The following is a 16,980-nucleotide window of genomic DNA, read 5'->3' as shown; positions in this document are numbered from 1 at the left end:
GTAAGCCATTCCTTTGTAGCTTTGGCTTTATACTTGCTGTCATTGTCTTGATGGAAAACACATTTTCTCCCAAAGTGGAGGCTCCTTACAGACTACATCAGGTTTTCCTCCAGGATTTCCCTGAATTTTGCTGCATTCATTTTCTCCTTTACCCTCACAGGCCTTCCAGGGCCTGCTGCAGAAAAGCACCCCCACATCTTGATTCGGCCACCACTATGCTTCATGGTGAGGATAATACGCAGTGCAACATGGCGTTTCATCTGACGGCCAAGAACTGAGTTTTATTCTTACCACACCAAACCTTCTCCCGCCTGAATTCAGGGTCTCCCATTTGATATCTGCCTAGATGTCAGGTATGTTTTTGACAATAGTGGCTTTCCCTTTGACACTTTCCCATAAAACTGCAACTGGTAAGGCAGTTGTATGCACAGTCTACTCCACTGTAGCTTGTAATTCCTTCAGAGTTCCCTTAGATCTCTTGTTGGCCTTCCTCACTAGTCTTCTTTTTCCTTAATCTCTCAGTATTTCTGGACAGCCTGCTCCAGCAGATTTACAGTTGTGCCATTCTCTTACCATTTCTTCATGATTGATTTAACTGGACTCCGCACACTACATACTGTATCATCTACTTTGTGTTTCAGATTTGCAATTCATTTAGTCTACTTTGCAGAGATCTGTTTACACTTTAATATTAAAGACAAATAAAATCCTTTGTGAATCAATATTGCAGAACAAAAAAGCATCACAATTTACCTAAGCATAAAAGCTTTTTTATAGGGACTGTAATTCAGGGTCACAGGGAGCCTGGGTGGGGTGACAGTCCAGCGCAAGATACACTCATGCATGTTTACCCAGTTTAGATTCGCCACACATCTTTGTCATAGAAATCAGAATACCAGAGGCAAACCCACTCAGACTTGGGGAGAACATGCAAACTCTCTACAGGCAATGATGGAGTGTGAGGCAGCAGTGAAACCAAAAACAGGACACGAAAAATGCAGCTAATTGTAGTTTTCTTACTTCATAACTAAAAGTAATATTTCCTCCTGGAGATCCCATTCTACTGCATCTAATATATTTTACTGACATGATTATCCAATCATTCAAAGCACAACCACTTTATTGTCACCAATCCACAATTGGACTGACCAATGAGAACATGAGGAGAACTTTTAAACTCGCAGAAGAAGTGAGTTCAGAGTGTCTGGATCGTAAGTGACATCAGGCTTCTTTGTGCTATTGATCTCCTTTTCTGATGGTAGAAGACGAGGAGAGACATTAGGTGACAGCACCAACCCTCAACCTAGGAGGAACTACAAATTTAGACGAGCCCTGAAGATGTCTCCCAACAGCACGTGTTTGAGACTGGGCAGAGGAACTTGAGTGACCGGAGGATTGACACTGATTGAACAAAAACATGTTGACCAGAATGTTTTCCAAAGTGTATTGAGGACATGGTACATTAAGAAAAAGGAGGCCAAAGCCAGCCACTCAATTAAAAACTAGGCTGCCTTTTGGTGCACATCCTCTGGGCTGGCTGGTGGGAGTCAGGGTTGTTTCCCTGGCTTTTTTTGAAGATCTCACATCACTTTAGATATTTCATGTGTGTAGTCACAACAAGTGGAGGTGACATGAACATGGGATAAAGGTGTGTGCAGCCTCCAAAATGGTCCACAAAGCAGGACAGGACTTTCACCAGCCTGCAAAGGTAAGGCTTACCATAAATCAGCCAGCCCCCAACTGTTACCTGCAGAGTGTAGCCTTCATGAGCCTACAAATGGGGAGCATTTTTTAAAATTTCAAAACATTCTTTAAAAGTTAAAAATTCACAAAATGCTCTTTAATAATAGATAAGTGCAGAACAAGAATCTTTATAAATAAAAATTAATTACAAAAATGCAATTAAAGGGCAAAACAGTTATGCTTTAAAAGTCAAACCAAGTACAAATCTGCAAACTGGTTTTAAGAATCCAAGAAAAAGAGCAAAAACCACTAAAACAAGAGAATAAAAAAAAATACAGAACTAAATCAAAATGACACTGAATGACAACCCGTCACATATGTGACGCCATGGTAGCCCTGCCTCTCATTTAAAGATAGAAAACAAACTTAACAGAGATTACACAGAAACATGAAACATAATAATTCAAAAGTACTGTACCAACAACAGCAACAATAAAACAAAATATATATATAAGCCCAGGCTATAACATAACAGCAAAGATTGTGATTTTGTGACATTAAGAAGGCTGATGGTGAGCTATACACTTGTTATTTAACTCTTTGAGGGCTAATTATTTATATGTTTTCCATTCTGGAACAGGGCTGAATATTTTTTCCAAAAACATTTTTCTGAAAAGCACACAAAGCAATGGTTTCACATAAAGATCAACATAAAATATTTATTTATGACAAATGTCACTTTGTAGAGCCTCTACAGTATCTGAATTCATATACTTATTACATACCTGTTTGTCTCATCACTCATAAGCTGAAAGGCACTTACTGAGCTGATGCAGGTAGCTGACTTTCATTTTCAATCTCCATAACACTTATATCAAAATCATAGTCCAATAAGTCAGTATTTTGCTTTGCACGTTCGCTTCGCTCTCTTGGCAGATGTCAATGCCATTTTAGACATTTTTTGCTCTTTACTACTCACTCACGCACAGATATTCAAAGTCAGGTCAATGAAGCTAACTTTCCTTCTAGCAAAGAGAGTCTACCAATAACATAACGGAGAGTTTTCTCAATGTTTACAGCTGATTTCCGATTAATATCGACATTAGTCAACCCCCGTCCTAACATAGTTAAGGAGATATTTTGGTACCCAACACTCACCCATTCAATGAGTCCGTCAGATGCATTTTAATGGGCAATTTAATTGCTAAAAGTTTGAGTTTTCCAAGCATGTTAGGCATACGTAGTGTTGGCAGAATTTACTAGGTTTGCCTTTGACATGTTTGCTGAAGTTTTCTCTAAAAAATGGCCAGCTTAGATTGAGTTTTTTCCCAGAGCCCCATGATGTTTTACAAGGCCAGTGCAACATTGCATAGCTGTTGGATGGGAATCTCATTGACCAATCTGTGCTTCCTTGCCCAATTTGTGTTGCACATGTTCAGAAGTTTCATGCATGCATACTGTAAGCCTAATTCACCTCACACTATTCCTGATCGGCTTTGTGCATACATGAATAATTAATGGCGTATACATGCAGGCGTGATGTCACTCGATTGGTACTTGATTTGCACCTCATATATGTTAAAAGAAAACGTGTAATATTTTAATTTGAGAGGTACATTAGCTGACCATTTTGAAAATACTTTGTTGTTCTTTACAGACTCCTAGTATGCTGTGTCTTTAACTGCTGGACTAAGCAGGTTATGCTCTGTGTAGTTCAGATCTAGTATTGACAGGGACAGCCTCCCGACGATATAACACTGATCCTTTGCATCAGAGGCTCTGAGGGTGTCAGTTAGTCCTAGGGATAGGTGTTCAGGAGACTCTAGAAAGATAAAGGACTCTGAGTATTTGTGGACCTGTAGTATAATTTCATCTCAAGAAGGCATGGTGGTGCAGTGGTTAGCTCTGCTGTCTTATAGCTAAGGTAAAAAAAAAGGCGATGCGAATTCTGCTGCGTTTGCTCGTCACTAGTTATGTACAAATTACATTTTGGAAACATGGTTTTTCATGTAACTAAATCTAAAGTTTTCTTTATATTGTAATGTTTAGTATACCTATATGAAGACTATTATTGTGTACTCTTTAAGCTGCTATTCACATTGCCTGCCTCAAAGTCCAGTGCCCACTGTGCATTTCAGGCTATTGGTTGCTTACAGGCTTTTTGCAGTAAATGTGAACAACTACTATACTTTGAGTTAGAGCACCATAACACCAGAGGACTCGATGGACATTAATAGTGTCAGGCTTCATTGTTACCGCTGACTGTGGGCACTCAAGTTGATGTAACACTTTGTACTGGCATCCCTTTGCCCTGTAAGTGAGTCACTCCTGCCAATACCAAGGAACTATGTGACAATATGTATGGTATTATCTGCTTTCTTACAAATCTTTCTTAAGAGCTTCATTGTTTTGAATAGGTAAATGATATACTGTATGTATGGCTGGTAGTCAAAATTCTTTATGACATTTTACTTCTGTATAGATATTTACTTTAACAACATTGCTATAATTTAAATCTATCTCAAATTGTCTTTACTATTTATCACTACCTTTATTAAGTGATGCTTACCTTTATTTTCATGTCTCCTTCATTGCTTTAACCTTTCTTTACTCTTCTCTTAAATTATACCATACTTATGATTTCCAAGTATTCTAAGGCACTGTCAATATTTAGTCCATTTTTGCTTAATGCTCTTTCACATTTTGTCTGTAGCTGTGCTACATCATTTCCTTCAATTTCAGGATGGGTTTAAATGCACACAAATCCTCTGTTAGTCTCTGCTAAGCACGGATGTTGCCAGATTTGAAATGTCAAACACCAGATGTTGTCTATTCTGGAGTGTTCTTTGTTATTAGCTGTCTTCAATAACATTCAATCTGACAATATGAATACTTTATTTGATTTCTGGGTATGTTCCACTTATCAATCTCCTCCACTCTCCATCTTGCAGGTGGTTAACTCACGTGGCCTTTTCTCTGGGCTGTATGGCAACCCCTCACCAACCTAGCAGCAGACCTCAGGATCCCAGATTTGGGTGAACTTCAACCCTGAATGCTTATTCCTCAGAACCCACAATTACTGTTGGCTGCAACAATATTTATTTTAAATTACTAAGACATAGAGATGGGTGAGGCCAGGTGTTAGTAGTACACAAAAGGAGTGGCTGGGGCAGAAGCCAGACTCATTCTTGACACTTACTTGGCCCAATTCAGACACATGTGAGCTGTGTGAGGTGGCAGACAGTGGATACGACAAACACAGATCATTGGAGTTGCATGGAAAGAGCCTTGGAAGATAAACGCAGCAGCACAAGTGCTGGAGGTAAGCAGAAAAAGGATAAGGTCTCCAGTAAACACTGTGTGAGAAAAAGGTATGCATTCCACAATCCATTAGACTATGAACCTGAGTGATGATAAAATTATAGTAATCGATAAATCATTGTGCTGTACAACAAACCAATAATTGAAAGTAACCTGCTCAAAAAAATTAAAGGAACACTATGTAAACACATCAGATCCATCCATCCATCCATTTTCCAACCCGCTGAATCCGAACACAGGGTCACGGGGGTCTGCTGAAGCCAATCCCAGCCAACACAGGGCACAAGGCAGGAACCAATCCCGGGCAGGGTGCCAACCCACCGCAGACACATCAGATCTCAAGGGGAAAATAAATAATGCTGGATATCTACACTGATATGGCCTGGTTAATGTGTAAGGAACAAAAGGATGCCACATCATTTGAATGAAATGAAAATTATCAACCTACAGAGGGCTGAATTCAAAGACACCCTGAAAATCAAAGTGAAAAAATGATGCAGCAGGTTAGTCCATTTTGCCTAAATTTCATTGCAGCAACTCAAAATCGTACTTGGTAGTTTGTATGGCCCCCATGTGCTTGTATGCATGCCTGACAATGTCTGGCCATGCTCCTAATGAGACAACAGATGGTGTCTTGTGGGATCTCCTCCCAGATCTGGACAAAGGCATCACTGAGCTCCTGGACAGTCTGAGGTGCAACCTGGTGGCGTCGGATGGACCAAAACATAACATCCCAGAGGTGTTTTATTGGATTTAGATCAGGCAAGCGTGGGGGCCAGTCAATGATATCAATTCCTTCATCCTCCTGGAACTGCCTGCATACTCTCGCCACATGAGGCCAGGCATTGTCGTGCACCAGGAAGAGCCAAGGACCCAGCATAGGGTCTGACAACGGGTCCAAGGATTTCATCCCGATACCTAATGGCTGTCAAGGTGCCATTGTCTAGCCTGTAGAGGTCTGTGTATTCCTCCATGGATATGTCTCTCCAGACCGTCACTGACCCACTACCAAACCTGTCATGCTGAACGATGTTACAGGCAGCATAACATTCTCCACGGCTTCTCCAGACCCATTCACGTCTGTCACATGTGCTCAGGGTGAAACTGCTCTCATCTGTGAAAAGCACAGGGCACAAGTGGTGGACCTGCCAATTCTGGTATTCCATGGCAAATGTCAATTGAGCTCCCCGGTGCTGTGCAGTGAGCACAGGCTCCACTAGAGGACGTCAGGCCCTCAGGCCACCCTCATAAAGTCTGTTTCTGATTGTTTGGTCAGAGACATTCACACCAGTTGCCTGTTGGAGGTCATTTTGAGGGCTCTGGCGGTGATTAAAAAGTGTTCCTTTTAGTTTTCTGAGCAGTATATTTAAAGATATCAAATATTCAACACTGAAAGCAGAAACACAAATGAATATTAATATCCATCCATCCATTTTCCAACCCACTGAATCTGAACACAGGGTCACAGGGGTCTGCTGGAGCCAATCCCAGCCAACACAGGGCACAAGGCAGGAACCAATCCTGGGCAGGGTGCCAACCCACCACAGGACACACACAAACACACTCACGCACCAAGCACACACTAGGGCCAATTTAGGATCACCAATCCACCTAACCGGTATGTCTTTGGGCTGTGGGAGGAAACCGGAGTGCCTGGAGGAAACCCACGCAGACACGGGGAGAACATGCAAACTCCACGCAGGGAGGACCCGGGAAGTGAACCTGGGTCTCCTAACTGCGAGGCAGCAGTGCTACCACTGCGCCACTGTGCCGCCCCTAAATATTAATACATTTCCAATTTTTGTTCAACAGGCAATATCATACATAAGCAATCAATGTGATTAATGATAACGATGACAACAACTCAAAAACAGTGAGATGCTGGAGTTCATGCATCCCTTAAACTACTTCACAAAACAATGAATCCACGGCTGACTTAAAAGGCTCTAGCCTTCAAGCCCCAAAGTGGAACACAAGAATTCAATCTGCAAATGAGCACACATGAAAATTGTTTTGGGACGCAATTTAACGCATACGCGAACTTGTTACGTCTCATTATTTTGGAGTAGTCATCATTTTAATCATTAGTGATGTAATGATTTGTGAGAAATTACATTTGTAGCAAAATGTAGTGCTTTACTTCACAAAATGGTTTCAGCTTTTGCACATGTATTTTCATCTCATCTGCACCTTCTTCCACATGCGCAAAATCATGATAAAGTAGTGTGGTGCAGAGTGAGTAAAATGAGAGGTAGGAGCATATCTAGAGAGCACTTACCCACAGGCACTTTGGAGGTGCTTCTCTGTTGCTAAAATACATTTGCCTTGGAAAGTGGCTACTAGAAAATCTCCAGAATGATCCTGGCTTGGATCAGCTCACAGTGTTAGGACACTTGAGCACAGATAGCGCATCACTAATTATCATAAACCATATTAACTACTTGTGTATAATACAATTTAACACTTTGTCCATTCAAAAGAAAGTGGAATTTTATGAATATTCATTTGTGTTTCGCTGTTGATTATTTTATGTTGATGTTGAGATATATTTAATTCTTTCTTTTTGTAGTGAAAATATGGATCTCCAATTGTTTTGATTATTTTGCTTCCTTTTTGTCATCAAGGTCCAAGGATCTTTTCTCTGCCACCTCCACTGCTTGCTCATTCATGCTGCCAGCTCTGTCTCAGACTAATCACTTGTGCTTAGAGTTGAGACCATTTATATTCCCTTTGGTGAATTGTGCTCTTTAAGTGTTTAATCATCTCTCTCTCTCTTTCACTTTTTCTCTGCAAAGGCTTCTTAGGAGGCTTAGGTCAGGCTTCAAAGTCCACATGGCCCTGTGACAGAATGCCACAGAATAGCTTAAAATTGGTTGAGTTTTGCACTTTAATATTTATAGAACAGAGGCGGAGGTGTAAATAGTTAAGATGTACACTTACCTTGATACAGGAAGTTACTCTGACAGTGAAGCAGTGACAAGATTTGATGCGACGTGGCATGGAGCAGGGAGAATAAATGGCCTAAATGTGAGAGTTGTTTGGTCGTGCGGGCATGGAGGTGCACATGGGCAAGTGGTGGGACCAGATTAAGCTTTCGAGGCCCTAAGTACTTAAAAGATTTTGGTGCCCCCATATATATGAGCTGCACTGAATGACTGAATGGGACAGCCAACATGACCAAGACAAGAAAGATGACGTGAGTCTCATTGGAACGTAAGGCAATTACCAGATTTTAATTTTGTTGTATTTCCAAGATTAATATATATCTTTAACTTCTATTATTACTATTTCATTATTATTATTATTGTGTATATATATATATATATATATATATATATATATGTATTTTTTTCATTTCATGTGAGGGCCCCTTTTTGTGGAACCTGGTTCTGCTGCACCATATGGTCCTTGGTAAATCTGGCAACAGAAAATTTCTGTGGATTCCCCCATCCCTTAATGCCCTAAGTATGTGCATATTTTGCTTAATGGTTAATCCAGCCCTGATGAGTTGGTGTTTGTGCAGGTGAGAGACAAGGCATGTCGTAAGTATTCTGGCATGTGAGTTATTGCGGTGACAATTGAGAGTCGAAGGGAATTGATGAGTTACTAGAAAGGCATGGTTGTATGAAAGCATATCAGTTTTGTGTTCATTCTTTTAATGTTTTTGTCACGTTGTTCCAGTTTTGTCAGATAAGTCAAACCTGTTAAACATGCCAGAGAAAGTATTGAAGATAAGGGATGCTTGAAAAAACCTTCAATTTATGTGAGTGTTGTAGCTGGAGGTTGGCCCTGGATCTGGCCAAGGTGGGGGAACAGGAATGAAGATAAGACGGCATGTTGGGGATTAGTCTTCTGATTAACCTGAAGGTGAAGAAATGAACTAGTCTCAAGAGAAGCGCTTTGATATTGACTCTGAGTGAATATGAGTCAAGGAAGACATGAACAGATAGATTGTTAGCTTATTGATTTTTTATAGTTTTGTACTTTTGATATATGATTATTAGAGGCGACTGTGTGCAGATTGTACAGACCTATAAATACCTGGGACTGCAGCTGGATGATAAATTGGACTGGACTGCCAATACTGATGCTCTATTCAAGAGAGAACAGAGCCGACTATACTTCTACCTTAGAAGACTGGCGTCCTTCAACATCTGCAATAAGATGCTACAGATGTTCTATCAGACGGTTGTGGCGAGCGCCCTCTTCTACACGGTGGTGTGCTGGGGAGGCAGAATAAAGAAGAAGGACGCCTCACGCCTGGACAAACTGGTGAGGAAGGCAGACTCTATTGTAGGCACTGAGCTGGACAGTTTGACATCTGTGGCAGGGCGACAGGCGCTGAGCAGGCTCCTGTCAATCATGGAGAATCCACTGCATCCACTGAACAGGATCATCTCCAGACAGAGGAGCAGCTTCAGCAACAGACTGCTGTCATCGTCCTGCTCCACAGACAGACTGAGGAGATCATTCCTCCCCCACACTATATGACTCTTCAATTCCACCTGGGAAACGTAAACGTGGGTAAACATAAGCATTATACAAAGTTACTGTCTGTTTTACCTGCATTTTTATCACTCTTTAATTTAATATTGTTTTTTTATTGTTTTTTATCAGTATGCTGCTGGAGTATGTGAATTTACCCTTGGGATTAATAAAGTATCTATCTATTGTCGCAGTAGGGGGCGCTAGTGCTCCCTTGAACCCTCAGGTACCACGCCAAACACTAGGTAAAAGTGCAATAATTCTTTTATTATAATAATTATGTGCACCAAGCACACTCCACTACACACTATTCATAGATCAACCACAATAATAATAACAATAACCAATCCTCCACTCCCAGACGCGTTGCCCTCCTACCACCCAGCTCAGCTCATTGTCTGGGAGTTCCCATTGTCCTTTTATAGTCCCTGACCCGGAAGTGTTCCTTGGCCAACAGTCCACAAGTCCTTATTCCTTCCGGGTCAGGGTAAATAGTCCTTTTCCTTCACCCCGGAAGCCCGTCGCTCTTCATGTGACGAACTTCCGGGTCATAGTGCACAAATGAATCTACTGGCCTCCCGACAGCGACTCCCAGTGGTCTCCAAGGTATCTAAAAACTACATAGTCCATGAGGCCATGCTGGAACTCGGGACCCATCCATGCTCTCGGGAGAGCTCCTCCTGGCGGCCTGGGGGTGAGGGCCGGAATATGAAGCCGGCCATCTATCTATCTATCTATCTATCTATCTATCTATCTATCTACAGAGCATCCGGAAAGTATTGACAGTACATCACTTTTTCCACATTTAGTTATGTTACAGCCTTATTCCAAAATGGATTAAATTCCTTTTTTCCTCAGAATTCTACAGACAACACCCCATAATGACAATGTGAAAAAAGTTTACTTGAGGTTTTTGCAAATTTATTAAAAATAAAAAAATTGAGAAAGCACATGTACATAAGTATTCACAGCCTTTGCTCAATACTTTGTCGCGCTGTGAATACTTTCTGGATGCACTCTATCTATCTATCTATCTATCTATCTATCTATCTATCTATCTATCTATCTATCTATCTATTATATAGTGCCTTACATATCTATCTATCTATCTATCTATCTATCTATCTATCTATCTATCTATCTATCTATTATATAGTGCCTTACATATCTATCTATCTATCTATCTATCTATCTATCTATCTATCTATCTATCTATCTATCTATCTATCTATTATATAGTGCCTTACATATCTATCTATCTATCTATCTATCTATCTATCTATCTATCTATCTATCTATCTATCTATTATATAGTGCCTTACATATCTATCTATCTATCTATCTATCTATCTATCTATCTATCTATCTATCTATCTATCTATCTATCTATCTGTCTAGACACATCTAGACATTTATATTTGTTCTATTTTTGAATGGGTCACTAATGACATTTTTGTAGTTCTTGTGAAGAAGGTCATTGGCACTGAAGCCCAAGGTGTAATCATGCTGGGGTTAAGTAGCACAGGGTATCATGCACTCCACCAGAATGTTCATGCCAAAACTGCCATTGGCTCACAATAAAATGAAATTCTTTCATGTAGTAATACAACACCAAAAACACTCAAAATAAATTACAGCCAGGGGCAGATCTACCATCAGGGTGTTCTGGGTTTGTGCCCAGCGGCTCGTGATGGGCAGCGTCCTTTTCCATAGTTCAACTCAATGAAACAATGGATTATCCACTGTGAGTGTTGTGCTGGAACCTTTACTGGCTGGGATGGAACTGAAGCAACATTTCATACTAAGGGATAACTTAATGGATAATGTTGGAGAGTTTGTGCATGCAGGGCAGTTCCTCCCCCAGTATAATAGATGGCAGTGCTCAACTAGCATGGACCCATTTCGGATGTCTGCAGGGGTGAATGGGAGTCATAGTGTGAAGGACATTTCTATCGAGGTCCTTGGGTGCCACCAGGGGGTGCTGCAGAGAAAGGGACTCCCTGTTTCAGGAGTGTTCTGTCTGATCTGGAAGTGCTTCTCAAGGGCTATGCCCTGTTACCAAAAGTACCCTTGGGTCTCACATAAAGCGAGCTGTCCAGCCTCCTCCAGTGAGTCAGAGTTGGGAGGCAGAAGGCAATTTCATTTGGAAGAGGAAAAGTAGTATTGAAAGTTGAATTGGCCTGAAAAGAAGGCATTGTGTGCAATAAAAACCTTTATTTTACACCTGTGGCGTGTCTTAGGTTTTGGGGCCCTGTGGCACCCCCTCTTTTTTACAGTACCCACTCTAATAATCTAAGTCTAAGGGGGGGGGCTACCCATGACCTGCATGCTGAAACAATCAATGAGGGCATATCCCCTTTTCCCTCAATTAAAGAAACAATTGAATATATGTGCGTCAAAATCAAAACTGGGAAATATTGTGCTGCATGACTCAGTATCAACACAGTGCATTTTTAAGAGTATGATCAATTCTTTTTTAAAGTGTTAAGTCACTTGGGGGAGTGTGGGAGCCTTAATCTGGCCTTGAAAACAGCGTATCTAGAATGACAGATACTGTATATACAATTATATACAATACACTTAGTGTGTTTTCAAAAAGCCTTGACCAACAGACTGAAAATAGTATAAATTGTTAGCAATAAAAGGAATTAATGGACGGGCAATAAGTAATGGCTAAACAACAAACCTTCAAAACTCACTAATTACTAAAAGATGGCTTTTTTGTGAGTTTTAGAAAGACTCACAAACAAAATGCAGCATTTGTGTGAAGATTTTGTTCCCTTTTTTATACACTTACCTACAGATAATATTTATTATCCCAGTTGCCGTTATAGCGTATCTTCCTAAAAAATGAGTAAAATTGACTTTATGGATTTTGAAGATGTGGTAATTTGGAGTTTGTGTTGTCATACAGGACACAATGAAGCACAATCACTGGTAAAAACTTCAAAACACGGATGATTTTCTTTTGTTGCCTGGCTGATGCATAAATGTGAGTAACGAGAATTACGCTCTGCTTTTGTAGTGAGTCTGCATCTGTGCCGTGTGTCATTATTTATTGGAACCTTAGGATGGGTACAATATTTTTATTCTAGGAAAGTAACAATTCTTAGTGAAGAATGCAGCAGAAGGACTTTTGTCAGTAAAAACAAGTTAAGGTTCCCATACATCACACAGGACTCTGCTGTCGCAAACCTTTGAGATTTATTTAGGAAAGAGAAGACAACATGTGAGGCTGTAGCTACAAATTAGACATCTTTGACGCAATTGGGTTCTTTGAATTCTGTGATACGATGAATTAGAAAAAAGAACACTTGAAAATAATTCAGCATTGGAGTGACCTGCCTGTACCACCGCTGCCTGCTCTCAGACACTCCAGCATGCTCTCCAAACAAAGACATTTTTTTGTAAGTGCTGATGCCTCCCGATACACATTTTCTATAAACTCTAGGAGAGGAGAGACAGCCTGTGAGGGGACAAGGGCGCTCTGAGGCAAAGGAAAAAGATGGCCTGTTCATCTCCTTCCACCTATTTGTATGGTGTCTTACACTCTGAATGTATTTCATGAAAAGTCAATCCATCAGTACATCCATTTTACTGTATATAGAGTCTTTCATTAACCTATGGGTGGCTTCTTGTCTTGAATTGACTTGTCTCTGCCTTATTTCTTCTGTGTCCCTGACTATACCTACAGTGATCCTGAGAAAAAACTGAAAAAGTCCGACAAAGATTTCAGACAAGGTGGTGTATTATAACAGATGGAGGTTGACTGGCTGACCATATAGTTTTATCCTTACCTTCACCCATATATACAGTAGTTGGAATAGGTGTCATTCCTGTACGATTGGGAGGCAACTAGAGGGCCTGACTAATAGTAGTAGGGGGTGGCGAGCTGCACTAACTCTCGCATTCTCAATCCTCTGCAGACCATCCACGGGAAATCCCACTAAGTACCGGCTCCATTGATGACATCATTTCTGGTACCAGAGCCATTAAAAATGTCACTTCTGGCCCCCAAAGACGTCACTTCCAGGTGTGGCGCTTCCTGTACTGACCTGCCATGTTCTCACTATCAAATCAGATCTGTTTTGAACATTGTACCATTCACTACTCATGAAAAAAATACCCATTTTCCATCCATCCATCCATCTTCTAACCCGCTGAATCCGAATACAGGGTCACGGGGGTCTGCTGGAGCCAATCCCAGCCAACACAGGGCACAAGGCAGGAACCAATCCTGGGCAGGGTGCCAACCCACCGCAGGACACACACACAAACACATCCACACACCAAGCACACACTAGGGCCAATTGAGAATCACCAAAAATACCCATTTTGCAGTCAGGGATATTATATGGGTGGCTTCCCCAAATGTTTGACGTTTCCTGTGTCTTATTGTGACATAGGATTCTCCATGAAGCTCTCATCTTTGCCTGTGATCTGGCCACTGAACAGACTGTGTTCACCTGTCTCAAGTGTGTTGACTATAGTCTTATGATAAGTGCAGGTGGGTATTAAGATTAAGCATTTTGAGAGGCAAACTATGTCCACATTGAAGCACTACTGTATATTTATTGAATGACTGATAAAATGTAAATATGCCCTTTGTGTTTTCCAAAAAATATGTTTGTACAGCATGTTGCATATTCAAACTGGTTAAGTTTAGGGCCGGTTTATGTTAGTCTGTAAAGATACCATGATGTTAACTTATATATATGTATGACACCATTATCTAAAGTAATGTACAATATCTCTTTACTCTTTACAATTGCGTCCACATAAATGGAGCAAAGATGGGTTAAATGTCTTGCTCAGGAGACATGTAGAAAGATGGAGCTGAGGACTGAACCAGTAACCTACTGGTTTAACGTGCATTATACTGCATCCCTACACTTTTTTGTATTTCTTTACTTTTTCACTCTACAAGCAGTGATCAAATTACACTTCTGTCTTTAGAAAGTGTACGATCTTTGCTATCTGTTATGTCAGCAAACTGACAAAGATTTGAGAAAGAACTAGGAAATTGACATTTAAAGAGAAAAGAAGGTCAAAACCGAGAGATCAAAAAGCATGAGCATCACACCCAAAAGAAGAGACAAAAACCAAAGTAAAAATTTTTCAAGTGAAAAATTTAAAAACCAGGAAATTTCAAATAGAAGATTTTAGTAAAAGATCATAAGAAGAAGGGTTTAGCTTTCTACAGCCGATTGAGAAAGTGAAGGTCAACAAACCCTGAAATCCCGGCTCTAACGATACGGGACGCTGCTTTGACAGTGGGAGTCCAGAATAACAGCGACTGTAAGAATGCAAAACAGTAGGCAAAATGGCCTAAAATAACAGACAGCAATTAAACAGGGAATTCAAAAATAAACATCAGAATTAAAGTCTGAATCTCCAAAAGCATAATGAAAGAAATGGAGTCTACATAAAGAAAAACAATACATGGAGAAAACTAATTCTTCTAAAAATTAGAATTAACAATAAAAATGTTAAAGATGTCAAAACCACAGCATTGTCATTTTACCATTTTCTTGCATTAGTGATTTTACCAGGTCCTTTATATTCACTTATGTCTTTTGTGTGTAAAAGTCAAAATTAGCAATCAGGGCTCTCAGGTACTGTGATCAGTTGGGCTGCAGTTACTTGAGAGTCCTTAATATGACAATTGTCTTAGCTTGAAAAATGGACGTATTTGTTACATTTTTAAGATTTTGTGCCCCATAGCCTCCAGTGTAAAGCACCAGTGTGGCAAGATAGTTTCTTAAATTTATATACAACTCTTAATTTTAGAACACAATTTTTCATGGCAAATGCATATATAGCATTTTTGTGAAGCAATAACTTTGACTTGAAAAATATCAATCTTTATATAAGTATTATGTGTTCTTCTTCTTCTTCTTTTGGCTGCTCCCGTTAGGGCTAGACACAGCATATCATCTTCTTCCATATCTTTCTGTCCTCATCATCTTGTTCTGTCACACCCATCACCTGCATGTCCTCTCTCACCACATCCATAAACCTTTGCTTAGGCCTTCCTCTTTTCCTTTTCCCTTGGAGCTCTATCCTTACGATCCTTCTCCCAATATAGCCAGCATCTCTACTCTGCACGTGTCCAAACCAACGCAATCTCGCCTCTCTGACTTTGTCTCCCAACCTGTTCTGACCCTCTAATGTTCTCATTCCTAATCCTGTTCATCCTCGTCACACCCAATGCAAATCTTAGCATCTTTATCTGCCACCTCCAGCTCTGTCTCCTGCTTTCTGGTCAGTGCCACCGTCTCCAACCCATATAACATAGCTGGTCTCACTACCATCCTGTAGACCTTCCCTTGCTAATACCCGTCTGTCACAAATGACTCCTGACACTCTTCTCCACCCATTCCACCCTGCCTGCACTCTCTTTTTCACCTCTCCTCCACAATCCCCATTACTCTGTTCTGTTGATCCCAAGTATTTAAACTCATCAACCTTTGCCAACTCTACTCCCTGCATCCTCACCATTCCACTGACCTCCCTCTATTTTACACACATGTATTCTGTCTTGTTCCTACTGACCTTCATTCCTCTCCTCTCTAGAGCATATCTCCACCTCTCCAGGGTTTCCTCAACCTGCTCCCTACTATCACTACAGATCACAATGTCATCAGTAAACATCATAGTCCACGGGGTCTCCTGTCTAATCTCATCTGTCAACCTGTCCATCACCATTGCAAATAAGAAAGTGCTCAGAGACGATGCCTGATGTAATCCCACCTCCAACTTGAATGCATCCGTTACTCCTACCACAGACCTCACCACTGTCACACTTCCCTCGTAAATATCCTATACAACTCTTATGTACTTCTCTGCCACTCCCGACTTCCTCATCCTCTCAGGGCACCCTGTCATATGCTTTCTCAAGGTCCACAAAGACGTAATGCAAATCCTTCTGGCCCTCTCTAAACTTCTCCATCAACATCCTCAGAGCAAACATTGCATCTGTGGTGATCTTTCTTGGCATGAAACCATACTGCTGCTCACTAATCATCACCTCAGTTCTTAACCTAGCTTCCACTACTCTTTCCCATAACTTCATGCTGTGGCTCATCAATTTTATTCCCCTGTAGTTACTGCAGTCCTGCACATCCCCCTTATTCTTAAATATTGGCACCAGTACACTTGTTCTCTACTCCTCAGGCATCCTCTCACTTTCCAAGATTCCATTAAACAATCTGGTTAAAAATTCCACTGCCATCTCTCCTAAACACCTCCATTGTTCCACAGGTATGTCATCTGGACCAACAGCCTTTCCATTTTTCATCCTCTTCATAGCTGTCCTTACTTCCTCCTTGCTAGTCTGTTGCACTTCCTGATTCACTACCTCCACTTCATCCAACCTCTACTCTCTCTCGTTCTCTTCATTCATAAGCCTCACAAAGTACTCTTTCCATCTGCTCAACACACTCTCCTCACTTGTGAGTACGTTTCCATCTTTATACTTTATTACCCTAA

This window comes from Polypterus senegalus, chromosome 11 (assembly GCF_016835505.1).
Source record: "Polypterus senegalus isolate Bchr_013 chromosome 11, ASM1683550v1, whole genome shotgun sequence".
Classification (NCBI taxonomy): Eukaryota; Metazoa; Chordata; class Cladistia; order Polypteriformes; family Polypteridae; genus Polypterus; species Polypterus senegalus.
The sequence above is the reverse complement of the archived record's forward strand: the minus strand, read 5'-3'. Positions refer to the sequence as shown.